This window comes from Cetorhinus maximus, chromosome 2 (assembly GCF_964194155.1).
Source record: "Cetorhinus maximus chromosome 2, sCetMax3.hap1.1, whole genome shotgun sequence".
NCBI classification, from domain to species: domain Eukaryota; kingdom Metazoa; phylum Chordata; class Chondrichthyes; order Lamniformes; family Cetorhinidae; genus Cetorhinus; species Cetorhinus maximus.
In genome coordinates this window covers 92,811,587-92,827,098 of record NC_135880.1, presented here as the reverse complement: position 1 = coordinate 92,827,098, position 15,512 = coordinate 92,811,587, and the positions used below count along the sequence as shown (strand labels likewise).

At 38.5% G+C, this 15,512-nt stretch overlaps 1 protein-coding gene across 2 annotated transcripts in view; it reads left to right on the top strand.

Moving 5' to 3' along the window:
- The window catches only part of LOC144695926 (E3 ubiquitin-protein ligase MARCHF3), a 100,461-nt gene that overhangs the window by 25,423 nt on the left and 59,526 nt on the right, over positions 1–15,512 (top strand). Inside the window, exon 1 of one of the 2 annotated variants that reach the window (XM_078567027.1) lies at positions 11,367–11,491. The exons of the other annotated variant lie outside the window; for it this stretch is intronic. The gene's annotated coding sequence lies outside the window, so the exon portion shown is untranslated. Of the gene's footprint in view, positions 1–11,366; positions 11,492–15,512 lie in introns of those variants that run through there. 2 annotated transcript variants of the gene reach the window in all.

Below are 15,512 nucleotides of genomic sequence, written 5' to 3'. Positions count from 1 at the left end.
TTGAGGAAATCAGGGGTAACACTCTCCGCTGGTTTGAGTCATACTGAGCACTAAAGAAGATAGTTATGATTGTTGGAAGTAAATTATCTCAGTCCGAGGGTGTTATAAGAGTTCCTCAGCGTAGTCCTAGGCCAGCCATCTTCAGCTGCTTAATCAATAATCTTCCTTCCATCATAAGGTCAGAAGTGGGGATGCTCACTGACTATTGTGCAATGTTCAGTACCATTTGCGACTCCTCAGATACAGAAGCAGCCTGTGTCCATATGCAGCAACAGTCAAGCTTGGGCTGATGAGCAACAAGGAAAATGTCATGCCACACAAGATCCAGGAAATGATCATCTGCAACTAGAGGGAATCTAACTATATCCTCTTGACCTTCAATAATATTACCATAGCTGAATCCCCCACTGTCAACATCCTGGGGGTTAACATTGACCAGATGTTTAACTGGACCAGTCATATCAATACTGTGGGTACAAGACCTGATCAAAGGCTGGAACTTCTGAGAAGACTCACTGCCTGTTCACCATCTACCAGGCACAAATCAGGACTGCAATGGGGATACTCTCGACTCAACTGGATGATTGTAACTCCAACAACACTCAAGCTTGACACCATCCAGGACAAAGCATCCCGCTTGATCGACACCCCATCCACCAACCTAAATATTCATTCCCTCCACCGCCAACGCACAGTGGCAGGAGTGTGTACTATCTACAAGGTGCACTGCAGTAACTTGCCAAGCCTCCTTCAGCAGCATCTTGAAAACCTGCAACCTCTACCATCTAGAAGAACAAGGGCAGCAGACGCATGGAAACACCACCACATCTAAGCCACGTACCATCCTGACTTGAAACTATATCAACATTCTATCACTGTTGCTAAATCAAAATCCTAGAATTTGCTCCCATGGGGAAGTGTGGGTGTACCTGCACCATATGGACTGCAGTAGTTTAAGAAGGCACCTCATCACCACCTTCTCGAGGGCAGTTGGGGATGAGCAGTAACTGCTAGCCTTGTTAGCAATGCTCAGATCCTATGAAAGAATTTTTAAAAATGTACAAAGACACCCATGTTCCTTCTGAATCCAAACATTTCCCAGACTCTCAGCTTGTAGAGGTTTTCATAATTGAGGATTTTTGATGGAGAAACTGTTTCCACTTGCAAGTGAGTCAATAACCGGAGGCCATAAATTTAAAATAATTGGCAAAGGAACCTAGAGTAGAAATGAGGAATTTTTTTTTCATGCAGGGATGATCTTCAATACAGTGCGTGAAATGATGTGGGATCAGATTCCATAGAAATGTCCAAGTGTCTTTTGAAAGTGTACATGAAGTGGACCAATTTGCAGGGAGGGTTATGGGGGAAAAGCTGGTGTGTGGGATTAAACTGGATAGCTCTTTCAAAGATAAAACGAAAAGTGAGTTAGGAAGAAATGCAGTCAAGGTATCTGGGAGTTGGTGGATGGCCTATTCCCAAAACGGAGATAGGTTGAGAAAGGGAAATGAAGACAATGAGATGGGGAAGGGTGGAAATGGAAGCAAAATTGATGGAGTTTTTCAGTTCGGGGTGAGAGCAGGAAACAACACAGATACAGTCATTAGTGTAGCAGAAAAGAAGGTAGGGGAGAGGATTCAGTAGGACTGGAATAGTCAATGTTGCACATTAATCCTGCACAGGCATACCTAGGATCCATAACTGGTTCCCAAAACAACTTGTTTATTTAGTGAAAGTGAGCAGAGTTGAAGAAGTTGTTCAAGCTGAGAACAATTTCAGTCAGGTGGAGGAAGTTGGTGGGATTACTGGGAAGTGGTGCATTTTCTGTGTTTATAATTATTCTGACTTTTACCCTCTTCACTGTAATCGGCAAAATAGCTAGGTCTGGTTGGAATATTTGGTCTAGTTTGGAGCTTCTCACAGTGTGGAGGCTGTTGATAATTAATGGCCTGTCAATGAGTATCTGATCTATTTGTAGTTTTTTTAAAATTTGTCTGCTGGAATACAGTTACTAGAACCTACATTTAGAATCATGCAAATGAACAGTACTAAGTATACTACTTGCTCCTGGTCACTGAACAGTGAAGATTCAAATGGTGAAAAAGGGTTGATAGTTGGCTCTGTCTAATGTTAAAGGATAATGTGTGACCCAATGGTAGTTCTTAGCACTTTAACAATGTTCAAGTTAGAATTCAAATAAATATACTTTGCACTCCATTTCAGCAGTACATTACAACCAGTGCAAAGCCTAAATTGCCTTGGCTAGTTCTTTGAATTTCACATGAGACATTGATTTGGCTGTAACTATACTGTGATCCTTGTCACTTTGAACCCAAAACTGCTTTGCAGCAACGTCACATGAGGTGTAACTGTCTTGATATGTATTTTTTAACCACATTTATGTTTTCAAAATGTTGATACCCTACAACAGAAAGTGTATTTTGTTAAACAGACATTTCATAGAACATGATTCTAAGCTATGGCCCTTGAATGTCTACAAGAAACCTTTGCTGGTCACACATTGATTAAATTCCCTGATTCCTGTTTTTATAGGTCAAAATGCTGTACATTTTGTATTACAGATGAAATATTGTACACATTTCATTTTATTTACCTGGTGCTACACAGTAGGCATCATTAGTTGTCTGGCTTGCTAAATATGCACATGTAAACAAAGTAATCCCAAAATAAACAGCCAAGCTGGAAGAACTATTGAAAGTGGTACAAAATCTCTCTCCTTAATAAAGAAGCTAACTTTTCAAAAAAATGTTTTGGGAATTAGGTCAATTTTTGCTTTTTATTAAGGAAGAAAAGGTGTTGAAACTAAAATGCTTCTTCTCAAGAAGCAAACTTAGTGCAAACTGCAAAATTCTCATAGTTGTTTTCCCCTCAGTATTATTTTGCCACAAGATATGAATGAGGAGGAAGTGTAGTTATTAGTGTGGTTTAGTGTTAGATGTTTTTGACGTAAGGTACACAGGAAATTTTGTGTGGTATTAACGTTGCAAATGTCAGCTTTGTATTTTTTATAGTAAATATATTTGTTTAGATTTTTAGACATAGATAAAGCATGCAATTTAATGTTTCATTTTTTTGACTTGAAGCAATCAAAATAAAAATTCCTCACCGTTTAAATCTCCAAGTAGTTCCTAAAATTGAACCATTGTTCCCACGCACTGGGTTGCAGAACAGTACTTCAGCAATTCTGAATACTACAGCATATTTTGAGTAACAGTTTTGCGTTGTTTGTAACTATGAATAGTTCAGTTTGGCAGGAAAATAAAGTCCAGATGTTAACTGAGATTAACTACCTCTACCTATAAGTTTCTGTTACTTTGCAGAAGAAGTGGTGGCATTTTAGTTTCTACAAGGAAGGCCTCATTTTCTTTGACTAAAATCTGTCTAGATGTGGCTATTGATGAAAGAAAGAACTTGTATTTATATTGTGCCTACCATGGTCACAGTATGTTCTTGTGTTCTGTATAGCTAATGAAGTACTTTTGAAGTTTAATCACTGTTGTGCAGTTGGAAATGCAGCTGCCAATTTACACGATAGATTTCCAGAACAACATTGAAATAATGACCAGATAATCAGCTTTTAGTGTTTAGTTGAGGCATAACTGCTCAACATGACACCGGGAGGACTCCTTGGATCTGCCTTAACTAGTGCCATGGGATCTTGTACATTTACTCCAGAAGGCAGTCAGGTTCTCAGTTTAACTTCTTATCCAAAAGACAGGTACCTCCAGTACAGCACTCCCTCAGTACTGTGAGCTGCTACCACTGAGCTAAGGCTGACACTTAATACCTACTGCAGCAGTTATTCAGTTTTTATTTGAAGTACTTAAAATGTGAAATTTTTGTTTACTTTTGCATGACACACTCTTAGAGGGTTAATTAGAATGTAGAAATTATGATAGGATAACCATAATCTTGAACAATTGATGGAGCTACATATCCAGCAGATCAGGTTGATATCCTGTTTGAGTCTTGGTGTTGTTAATCCAGGCTTCATGAAATCTGCAACATGTGATTATGGAGCACCTATTTATACTGATTCTCTACAGAGCAGTTTGGTGTCTCTCCTCCCACCATCATTCCCATAGGGGTGGTGGAAAGATTGATGAAACAGTAACAATGGCAAATGCACATGGGATACAGGGTAATTTGATAAGGTGGATTCAAAATTGGCTTAGTTGAAGGAGACAGAGGGTGATGACAGAAGGATGCTTTAGTGACTGGAAGTCAGTGTCCAGTGGCGTATCACAGGGATCTGTGCTGGGTCGCCTATTATTTGTTATTTATATAAACAACATAGATGACTATGTGAGGGGTAGGATTAGTAAATTTGCGGATGACACAAAGGTTGGCCGGGTGGTTAACAGTGAGGTTGAGTGTCTTGGGTTACAGGAAGTTGGGTTACGGGATGGTCAAATGGGCAGATAAGTGGCAGATGAAAAGTGTGAGGTGATACACTTTGGAAGGAGCAATTTTACTATGAAGTATTCAATGAACAGCATGACACTAGGAAGTTCTGAGGAACAAAGGGACCTTGGCGTGTGTGACCATAGATCTCTGAAGGCAGAGGGGCACATTAGTGGGGTGGTGAAAAAGGCATATGAGACACTTGGCCTTTATCAATGGAGGCATAGATTACAAAAGTAGGGAGATCATGTTGGAGTTTTATAGAACCTTGGTGAGGCCACAGCTGGAGTACTGTGTGCAGTTCTGGTCACCACATTATAGGAAGGATGTGATTGCACTGGAGGGGGTGCAGAGGAGATTCACCAGGATGTTGCCTGGGATGAAACATTTAAGTTATGAAGAGAGGTTGGATAGACTTGGGTTGCTTTCGTTGGAGCAGCAAAGACTGAGGGGTGACCTGATCGAGGTGTACAAGATTGAGGGGCATGGACAGGGTGGATAGGGAGCAGCTGTTCCCCTTAGTTGAAGGGTCAGTCACGAGGGGACATAAGTTCAAGGTGAGGGGCAGGAGGTTTAGCGGGGATGTGAGGGAAAACTTTTTTACCCAGAGGGTGGTGACGGTCTGGAATGCACTACCTGGGAGGGTGGTGGAGGCAGGTTGCCTCACATCCTTTAAAAGGTACCTGGATGAGCACTTGGCACGTCATAATATTCAAGGCTATGGGCCAAGTGCTGGTAAATGGGATTAGGTAGGTAGGTCAGGTGTTTCTCACATGTCGGTGCAGACTCGATGGGCTGAAGGGCCTCTTCAGCACTGTGTCATTCTGTGCCCCTTTAAGAAATTTACAGCTTGCTTAAAATTCTGTTCCCTGTTCTATAAGAATATTTCACAAAAGGGATTAGTAGCTTCCCTTGTCTGCATGTACTCTTCCTCCTACACCATCCCAATATCTTTTAATGATTTATTATGTGCCTTGCATCTTGGTAGTTCTGTCTATCTCCTGGTCGGTGTGGACTTCTTTAAGGACACTTTGATAAAATTTGGATCAGGGTTATTCAGACCAGATTGACAAGTCCCTATAGGGACTATGTCCAAAGAGACCTGTATTTTTTCAAGAACGAAAGTTTGATGGGGAGAAATTCCCAATACGAGAGAAAGCATCTGATGCGCCCAAATTTTGACTTGCAGAGTGAATGCTGGAAAAGTTCAGGACTTCAGAAAGTGTCAAGAAAAGCATTGTCAACAGATAAATATCACAAGGCTGGAAGGGATGAAAAAGAAAACAGGCAGTCAATGACCCCTGGCTTGATAAAGTGAAGAAGAATGGAGTATGCAGATTGATTAAATAAAATTAAATCTGGTAATTTTACCTGGAATACTTGATCCAGGAAATAACATTTAAATAAAACTTACTGACTGTGTCACCAAGAGAATGAGCCTGGGAGAAGGTGCTTGGCGGAGCACCATTGCTACCTAGAGAGACTGTAAGATGAGTATAATCATATGTAATAATCTATTATTTTAGGCTAAAAGTAATATCCAACTGTGACTGGAGTAGCACTACATCAAAATCATGACCAAGGATTTAGAGAATGAAATTGTTGGAATTGTGTCCTATGTGCAAAACATTTAATCTGGCAATAGATAATTTGCAATTTATGAATAGTGTATTTAAAACAAAATCACATGGCTTTTTTATCATTCAAACTCATCAAATTCTATACTTTTTGAGACCAGGACACACTTCTCATCTGTTTTGTTTGTTATTAAATTAATTTTAATCTGCATAATAAATGATCAATAAATGCACCCCAACGAATCGTCTTCAGCCCCTCCCCATCCAAACCAATGAACATTTTACAGCAGTTGAATATGATTTGTGAAATAAAGCATCCAGTGTTCACAGAAATCATTCATGCGTATTCATTATTTGAGAGCTTAATTTATCCCAATTTAAAGACCTAAACAATTAACAGAAGCGGCTGGCTCACAGAAATGAGCATTGCTAAATCTTTGATCTCATTAAACTATCAGGTAACCTGGTGCCTGGCAGAGGGAATGATTTGGGATTTTAATGTTGGCTCATGTCTGATGAATGGTAATTTCTGCCCTATAGCTCCACACTGTTCAGCAGGATTACAAATTACATCTTGTAGTTAAGGGATTCTACAGTGAGACCAAACATATACTCAGTAACAAGATGCATGTCTACAGAATTATTTTGAGAGTTTGGTAATCTTAAAATGGAATTTGGAAATTCTCATAGATCAAGTTTTAATGTACCGTACTTTAATATTTATATTTTTTAAAAACTCCAGGTTTTATTTTGCTTCCCCTTTCTTGATCTCAATTATTTCACTGACAATATGGATAACTTGCTTGCAAGTTCCTCTGAAAATGGTTCATGCATGAGAATGGCTTGAGATTACATTCATCCTGCCTCTGGAGGAGTGCTGAACTTCTCAGCAGGCAGAGGCATCTACATTCTTGTGTTCAACTTCAACTACTTAATTCATGAAGGATGGGGAAGTAAGATAAGCCAACGGGCAACAACTTGTGAAATACTTGATCAAGTACAAACCAAACAAAAATTTTTTTATCATAAGCTTACGGAGGCTAAGAGCAGCTTTTTAAAAAAAAAAAGCCCACCGAGATCTGAATTTCTGTGAATACAATACACAAGCAACTTTTTTTTAAAACAAATGTAGTTGTGGCAAACAAACTGTTGGGAAACCAGTAGGACTCACAACTGAACATTATATCAAGGAAGAGCAAGTATTGTAAGTGAGTTATTTGTGTCTGTGATAATGGTGAAAGCCTCAGACAGCCTTTCAACTGTTAGGGTTGAATTTCTGGGTAAGATTCAAAGTGTTACGGACGGGGAGGAAAACAAAACTGAACTCCTTTTATTTTGCCACCGTCTGTCCGTAGCAGTGTGTTTTAATTTTTGAAATAGGTTGCAGTGTGTTTCCCCAAACCCTTTGTTTGTGAGGTCAATTTTTAAAGTGACTCACAACAAACTCTCTTTAGGGTTAAATCAGAAATATAGTTTATTCACACATTCAAACCCAGGAATGGTCACAACTTCATATACATACACATGTACAAGCACACAATAAGAAGATAGGAAAATGGAGTTTTTGCAACTGTGAATAACTTAAATGAAAAAGCACCACGCATGTGGATATCAGTTGTGTGATTGTCAGAGTCCAATGAGGATTCCTTCACTGAGGAGTTAGTTCTGCCAGCGGAAGCAAGATTTTGCAGAATTCCTTTAAAGTTGGTGGTGTGGAAGCAGAAACCTGGAAGGTGATGGCAGGAATATTCCAGGGAAACAGGCTGAGAGGAGGCTCAGGTTTGGTGCAGGCTGGTGGTCAGCCTGGAGTCTTGCTTTGATGTTTGCAGGCTGGAGTTTAAACAGCAGGCTGAGTTGCGAGTCTAGAAATGTAATAAAACTTTCCAAAGGCCAGAAGCTTAGATCATGTGTTGTGACCCATTAATGTGTCAGATGCAGGCTAACAAGCAGTTTCTATGCCTCTGGTCAAAATCTATTGTTTACCTTGGATGGTGGCTTTTAGAGCCTCTGCAGGTACAATGAATTTTGATGGCTTTCCCTTTGTTATAGGACAGGTTGGGGAGACAAGCTGTCAGCTGGTCCCTGGTTTCATTGATTGCAATGTGTCCTCAATGAAAGGTGTGAGATTCCACAAGGATGAGGATTAAGCTTTTGTCCTGTAACTGCTGTTGGAAATTTCCAGAAACTGTAGCCAACTTGTGAATCATGTGACCTATAGCAGCCATTTTGGTTCAACAAGGTCCATTTTTTTTAAATAAGCAAAAAGGAAAGGTTTGATTTAAACAGTTTATGATCATTTTCATGTCTTTGGGACATGACACTAGGGAAAAAGATGTAAGAAAAAATTATTTGAAGGGTCCAGATTGAAAGCATCTTTCCCCATTCCACCCCCACCCAACCCTATTTTCGAAGGAAAAGGAAGTAACTAATAAAATTAGATATATACTTGTGCAAATCCTCGGAATCCCAGGAATTGAGTCCATGTATGAGGATTTGAGAAAAGAAAACATGATCCAGATCTATAATAAGAGGAAAAAAGATAATTCAGGAATTAGTCATTGTAGTCAAATTACTGGCGGGTGTGCTCTGAAGGAAGAGTAAGTCACCTGGAGCAGTGTAAAATGGAGTTCATAAGATTGTGGAGATTGTGAATTATTGGTTCACTAGGGTGGAAAAATTGGGCTGAAGAAATATATTGCAGTCGTATTGAGAAATTAAAATCAGTGTAGGTTAAAGGTCCCAATTTCTCTACAGTAAACTTGTTAAGTGCACTTTCATTAGATTCCACCCCAGTAGGAATGAAATTGTCATTTAGGAAGCTAATGTTAGCACTAAACATCCATGAAAATGCGGAATTTTGCACTGATGGTGATAATTTCTGAAGGGGTATATGAGTGTGTGAAGTGTATTTGCTATATTAGGTATAGCTCTAATTCCTATAGAGCAGCAGAGTTTAGAAAGTCTAATTCGCACCATACCTGTCTACCAAAGTGAGGTGTGTTCTGTCAGTTTATTGCAAGATTACCACTAAATTAGTACAAGAGTTACTGATGGTTTTTGCCAGGAACAAATTGCAGTTGCCAAGAACATGATTGCAATTGTCCTCAATGTACGCTGAATGCTAGTGACACACCTTCACAAAATCACATTTCCAGCCTGCAGTACCCTATGGTCAATGGTATTGTTGCTGCAACTCTATCCCTTTTATATGGAGAGTTAAACAAATCTATTCATATATTGCTGGCAATTGCCTAGCTCTATACAAACGAGTGGCTTGCAAAGCCTTTTCAGGGGGCAGTTAAGAGTTAACCATGGTGCTTTGGGTCTGAAGCAATCCCATTGGTACCTAGTATAATTTTTCCTGTCTCTGTATGGTCAGTGACAGTGATTACTAGCTGAGCATTGTTAATGCTTCATAGTACAGTACATTCAAGCATTACTTGAATTTTATACCCACTATAAAATTAAACCACAAGTTTTTAATTGCACAATTTTTTTTGTGTGCCAAATGATCCCCATCTTTTCAACTTCTGTTCCTCTTCCTTTTTCACCTCCCAAGGTAATTTGCTGCTTTCTCAATGCTAATTTTCTAATTGTATAGGCTCAAACAAGATGCATGACCACTTGGGATCATATTAAGGGGCAAGAATGAAGACCAAGCAATGCTGGATAATTATAGGCCTGTTGGTTTAACATGTGTGGGAGGGAACATTCTGAGGCATTTAAAATGAAATTTCAGAAAGGAAAATTCTTCTCGAAAGTCTGAATTTTTTGAGGGAGATACAATGCAGAGGAAGAGGTGTGGATGGGCTTTAAGAAAGCCTTTTGAGAAGGTACCGCACAGGTAACAATTGGAGAAGATTGCAGGGAGGTAACAAACTGGATTTAAAAGCTATTTAGTTGGAAAGAAAAAGAAAGCGTAGGTGTTAATAGTAGTTCTGCAAATGACTTCAATTGGGCAGCTATATCTTACAAGGTTCTGTTTTGTGATTGCTTCTCTTTACTGTGTACATCAATGATCTGAATGTCAGACTAAAGTGAGTGGTGTCTAAATTGTCAAAGGATACTGAAATAGGTATAGAAAGTATAGTAAGTAAATCTGAGGACCATAGGAAACTGTAAGGGGATAGCGATAAATTGGTGGAACGGGGTGATAAAATTTGATGCTAGCAACTGTGAAGTAATAAATTCTGATGAAAATAATTAGATATACTCTTGGTGAGGTGTGAGAAATCTGAATTATGTGGATGATGAGGGACTTAAGACTAACAAGACTGTAAAAACAGCACTTCAAGTGCATATAAAATGCTAACTGAATATTGTTTTATGGCAATAAGTACTAAATAGGTAAGTAATAATGTTTAACGGTGAAGCTATATAAAATATGAGACAATAGTTAGAGTACTCTGCAGTATTGGGCTCAAGACCGTAGGAAGGATGGTGAAGCAATAGAAAGATTCACCAAGATGCTGCTGCCTGGTATGAGGAAGTGCAAATATTGACTTATTGGTGGGGGGATGGAATATAGATTGAAACATAGAAGATCCTGAAGGGTCTTAACAGGATGGGTGTGGAGAGGATGCTTCCTCTTGTGGGAGAATCTAGAATTAGGGTTCACTGTTTAAAATTAAGGGGTCACCCACTTAAGGCAGATGAGAAGAATTTTTTTCTGAAGGTAGAGAGCCTTTGGAACTCACTCAAAAATCAGTGAAAGCAGAGTCTGAATGTTTTCAAGGCAGAGATGGATGGACGGACGGTTACAAACAGATCTTATTGAATGGCAGAGCAGGCTTGAAGGGCTGAGTGGCCTGGCACATATCTTCATATGTAGAAGAGATTGCATGGGTATTTCACAAGATGTTTGTAAAGTTATGAAAGAATAGAACTGGGTAGTTAGAAACAGACTTTTAAGTGATTCAGGTACTGGAATGAGGGCACATGGGTATGAGAACGAAAGAGATTTAGGACAGGGGACAGGAGTTTTTTAGACAGTGGGTTGTGAATCTGTGGAATGCACAACTAGAATTGATGATTGAAGCAGAGCATTGTCAATTTTCAGAGAGACTTTGGTGGGGTCAAAGGGATGCGGGAGTTAGACACATGAAATTAGGACTAGTGCTTGTATATTTAATCCCTCAACTGACATCACCCAAAAGATCATTTAGTCATTATCAAATTACTGCTTATGGGATCTTGCTATGGGCAAATTGGATGCCATGTTGCATACAACAGTGATTACCTTTCAAAAAGTATCTAACTGGCCGTAAAGCACTTTGTTGTGAAGTTTTGAAAAATATTTAAATGTAAGTCTTTTTGCTTGGCTCTCCCTTGCTTTCTCTCTCCAGGTATGACTAGATTTTGGGCAGCAAAGGTAAACTCCCGATCATAAGCAACGTGGAGCCTGTTTATCAGAAAGTTATTTGATGCTGAATCAGAAAAATATCGAGTGCAGATCAACAGCTGAATTAGCTGAGCTAATAGACTGAGCAGAGGTAAAGATGCTCTTATTGACCTCTGCACTCTGGGCCAGGGTTCTTGCTCCTAATCAGCACCCGGTGTGCATGGTTGCATAGTCAAATAGTCAAACAGCTCTCATTATATAGGTTCATGTGTGAAGAATTGTTATTTAAAGAAGGTACTAGAGTCACTAAGAGCCTCATGACCCCCCACCACCTCCATCCAGTCCCCCAATATGAATTAGCTTCAGACGGAAGAAAAGTTGATCAGGGAGGAGAACAACATTTTTCAGGTTTTACTCATACATTAAAAAGTGTATGCTGTGCTTTTGTAATTTAATTATCTGTGAATCCATTACTTTGTGATGTTATGGCTTAAATTGCTTCTTCTACACCAGTTTTGCAATGAGAAAAATATATAGATCTGATCCAACTGGATCTAGTATTACAAAATGTTCTTTTAGCAGCATTTATTCAAATTTATGGCTTTTTCACATAATTCACTTTAAAAATATAAGATCCATTTCAGCTGCATTGCAATATCATTTTTTTTATATGAATTAAGAATTTACACGTATTAAATTTGCAACCTTATAACCTGGGCTCTGTGAACTTCAAAAGCATATTTCTGTTGAAGCAAATGGGGCCATTTCATGTTTAATATTATTTCAGTTCTCTTGATAACTCCAAGGTTATCTTCCCTTTGGTGATTTGTGTTGGTGGAGGATTTGTGTATATTTTAAATTCTAGAATGGGTCCACAGTATATGCATGTTCAGGGAGTTTCCTATGGGTTTAAATTTGAGGTATTTTGTTTGAGCACATAAGGCAAACCTGCAGATACATCTGTGTTTTATTTTTATCCATTTAATTTAACCTGAGATTAGAAACATCTGTCTTCTAATTGAGACAGACTAGCAGCAAATGTACCCTATTGATCAAGTTGTTTGAAATAATTCTTAATCTAATAGTGTTTTTTGTTAAGTGTGCCTGCTATTCAAATTGCTAATTCTTTTTCTCTAATTCTACTTTAATTTGCTTTGGTTTATGTTGTGAAATTAAAACAAACTAGGAATTAATATAACTACTCATTTAAGGTCATCTACTCATCTGTTTAGAGTAATGCAGCTTTTATGAATAACTAAATGATACATCTGTAAATACAAGCATACGGTCAAAGAGTAGGAGTAGGCCATTCAGCCCCTCGAGCCTGCTCCGCCATTTAATAATCATCATGGTTGATCTGATGGTAACCTGAAACCTACATCCCAACTACCCCCGATAACCTATCACCCCTTTGCTTACCAAGAATCTATCTCCCTCTGCCTTAAAAATATTCAAAGACTCTGCTTTCACCACCTTTTCAGTAAGAGTTCCAAAGACTCGTGTCCCTCTTGAGGGAAAAAATTCGCCTCATCTCTATTTTAAATGGGCGACCCTTTATTTTTAAACAGTGACCCCTAGTTCTAGATTTTTCCACAAGAGGAAACATCCTCTCCACATCCACCCTGTCAAGACCCCTCAGGATCTTAAAGGTTTCAATCAAGTCGCCTCTTACTCTTCTAAACTCCAGCGGATACAAGCCTAGCCTGTCCAACCTTTGCTCATAAGACCCATTCCAGATATTAGTTTGGTAAACCTTCTCTGAACTGCTTCCAATGCATTTACATCCTTCCTTAAATAAGGTGACCAATACTGTATACAGTACTCCACTAGTGATCTCACTAGTGCCCTGTACAACTGAAACATAACCATTCTACTTTTGTAATTGATTCCCCTTGCAATAAATGATAACATATTATTAGCTTTCCTAATTATTTGTGTACTTGCATACTAGTCTTTTGTGATTCATGCATTAGGACACCCAGATCCCTCTTTAGTAAGCATAGTTATTCCTCAGCATTAATTCTGAATAAGAGGTTTATATGTCTTTTTACTTCCCTACGTATTTGTACAATCGTACTCAAATAGAGAAACTGTTATAATCTTGTACTATTCCCATATGAACTATATGCTCATGCATATGTATACATAAGTACCCAGCATGCCATATCACTCACTACTGCAATACGGTCAGGGTACTGAGCAACAAGCACATGGTGTGACCTGAGAAATGCATTCAATAAAGTTCTAGCATTTGAATCTAAGGGCCAGATTTTTGCGAAGGAGATGGGAAGCATGAATCAGGAAACTTTCAGACTTCATAAACCCATCTCCATTAAGAAAGTCCATAACCGCCATATTTTTGGTTCCAGGGAGCCATTCTTGGAGCTCAGCCAAGTGTTCATAATGAGACCATCTAGGGGGGAAAAAACAGATGTCTGACCAGCTGTTCAAACTGTTTCTGTGGATATGATTGCCAGATGGTCACATTATGAATGCTTGGCTGAACTCCAAGATTGGTTAATCCACTTAGCTCAGCAGGCAATACTGACATAGCTTAAAAGGCAGATGATAGCTTTGTTTGACACCTTTAGTCCCTTGTAATAACCTGATCTTTGTTTTTTTTTCCAATGCCTGTGTTTATTTATACAAGATAGAGGTGTGAAGTGGCTGAAAAGCTCTTGTCATTGATATTATAATTGGCTGTGATTGATTGACAGCTTCCTGAGAAGGCATTTTGAAGGGAATGTTGAATTTCTTTTTTGGTTCCTGACTCAGGACTTGGGTTCCACTGTGGTTCACATCTCCTCTGGGGTGCCGTGCACCACATCTATTAACAGAATGGGCCTGAAATTGCGGGATTGAAGGAAGTTGGGGTGGTTTGAAATTTCCTGCACCAACAAAATTGCTGGAAATCAGACTAGAGGTGGGAATCCTGGAGAGGATCCCACCACTTTTTTAAGGCTTCCCAACTCCACGAAAATCTGGGCCTAAAAATGTGATTATTTAAACTTCTGGGACTCGCAAGACATAACAGAAGTATTGCTTATAGAATTTTTTCAGCATCTCTTTTGTTCAGTTTCTCTGCTAGTCTGTAAATTGAATTAAGGCAGCTAATGCAAAATTTTTAATTGTAAGAATCATAATGCATAAGAAAGAGATCGGCGATGCTTAACCCAAAAATCTACTTAGTGCAGATTCAAAATTTGTAGGGTTGGCATCTTGATGAAGGATAAGTTTAATATTGGAAAAATATAATATTTGGCCAAAGTTTAAATGAACAAAATATTAATTTAAGCTGTGATATAATTATCGTCCAATCTTTGAAAGATTCTAATATATCAAGATTTTAAATTATACTCTAATACTATATTAGAAAAGTGATTTTGATATTTGAATTGGTAATGTAAAATGTACTATGTCATAGAACAATTATTCAGACTGAAATAACTGTAAAATAAATGTTGTATTACAGTGATGCTTTTTAATGAGTCCAACTATTGGGTTGGTTTTCTAGAAAAATAAATTGTCCCGATTCCCAACTGAATCAAAGAGTTGAAGCCAGAGGTACACAAGAGAACAAGCCCAGGGATATTTTTTCTCTCTCATTTTGTTAGCGTACCTTTTCAACGTTGCTTTTAATTGCTTGGTTTCAGGTTGTTTTGTATTAAACCATGATCAGGAAGCCACAAGTGTGTTTATCTTAAAAGAAGCAAAATACTGCAGATACTGGAGATCTGAACTAAGTATGCTTATCTTGTTCAGTCTGAGGTCAGTAATCTACCACCCTGCTAAGGCGCTGATCTTTTTATGGATTGGAGGTATATAGGAAATATCACAACAAACTAGAGGAATTTAAACGATGCCTCTTTTTAGAAAAAGAGATGGTGACATCTGTTATTAAACTTAGCATTCCTTGTGTTCCATTAAAATTATGCCACTGATGGGACCAAATTATACTGTCAAAAATTATTTTGAGTGCCTCCAGTACAGATAAGTGCATAAGTGTAATGCATATTTGCATTACATTTTAAAGACAAGCCTTTAGAATGTAAAGCTCTGAATAAATCTAAACCTTAAATTTATAATCCATATTCATTGAGCTATATTTTTATTATTTGATGATTAAAAATGGCTTCCTCAATGAGACAGGATAAAGACTGTCTGCAAATGAT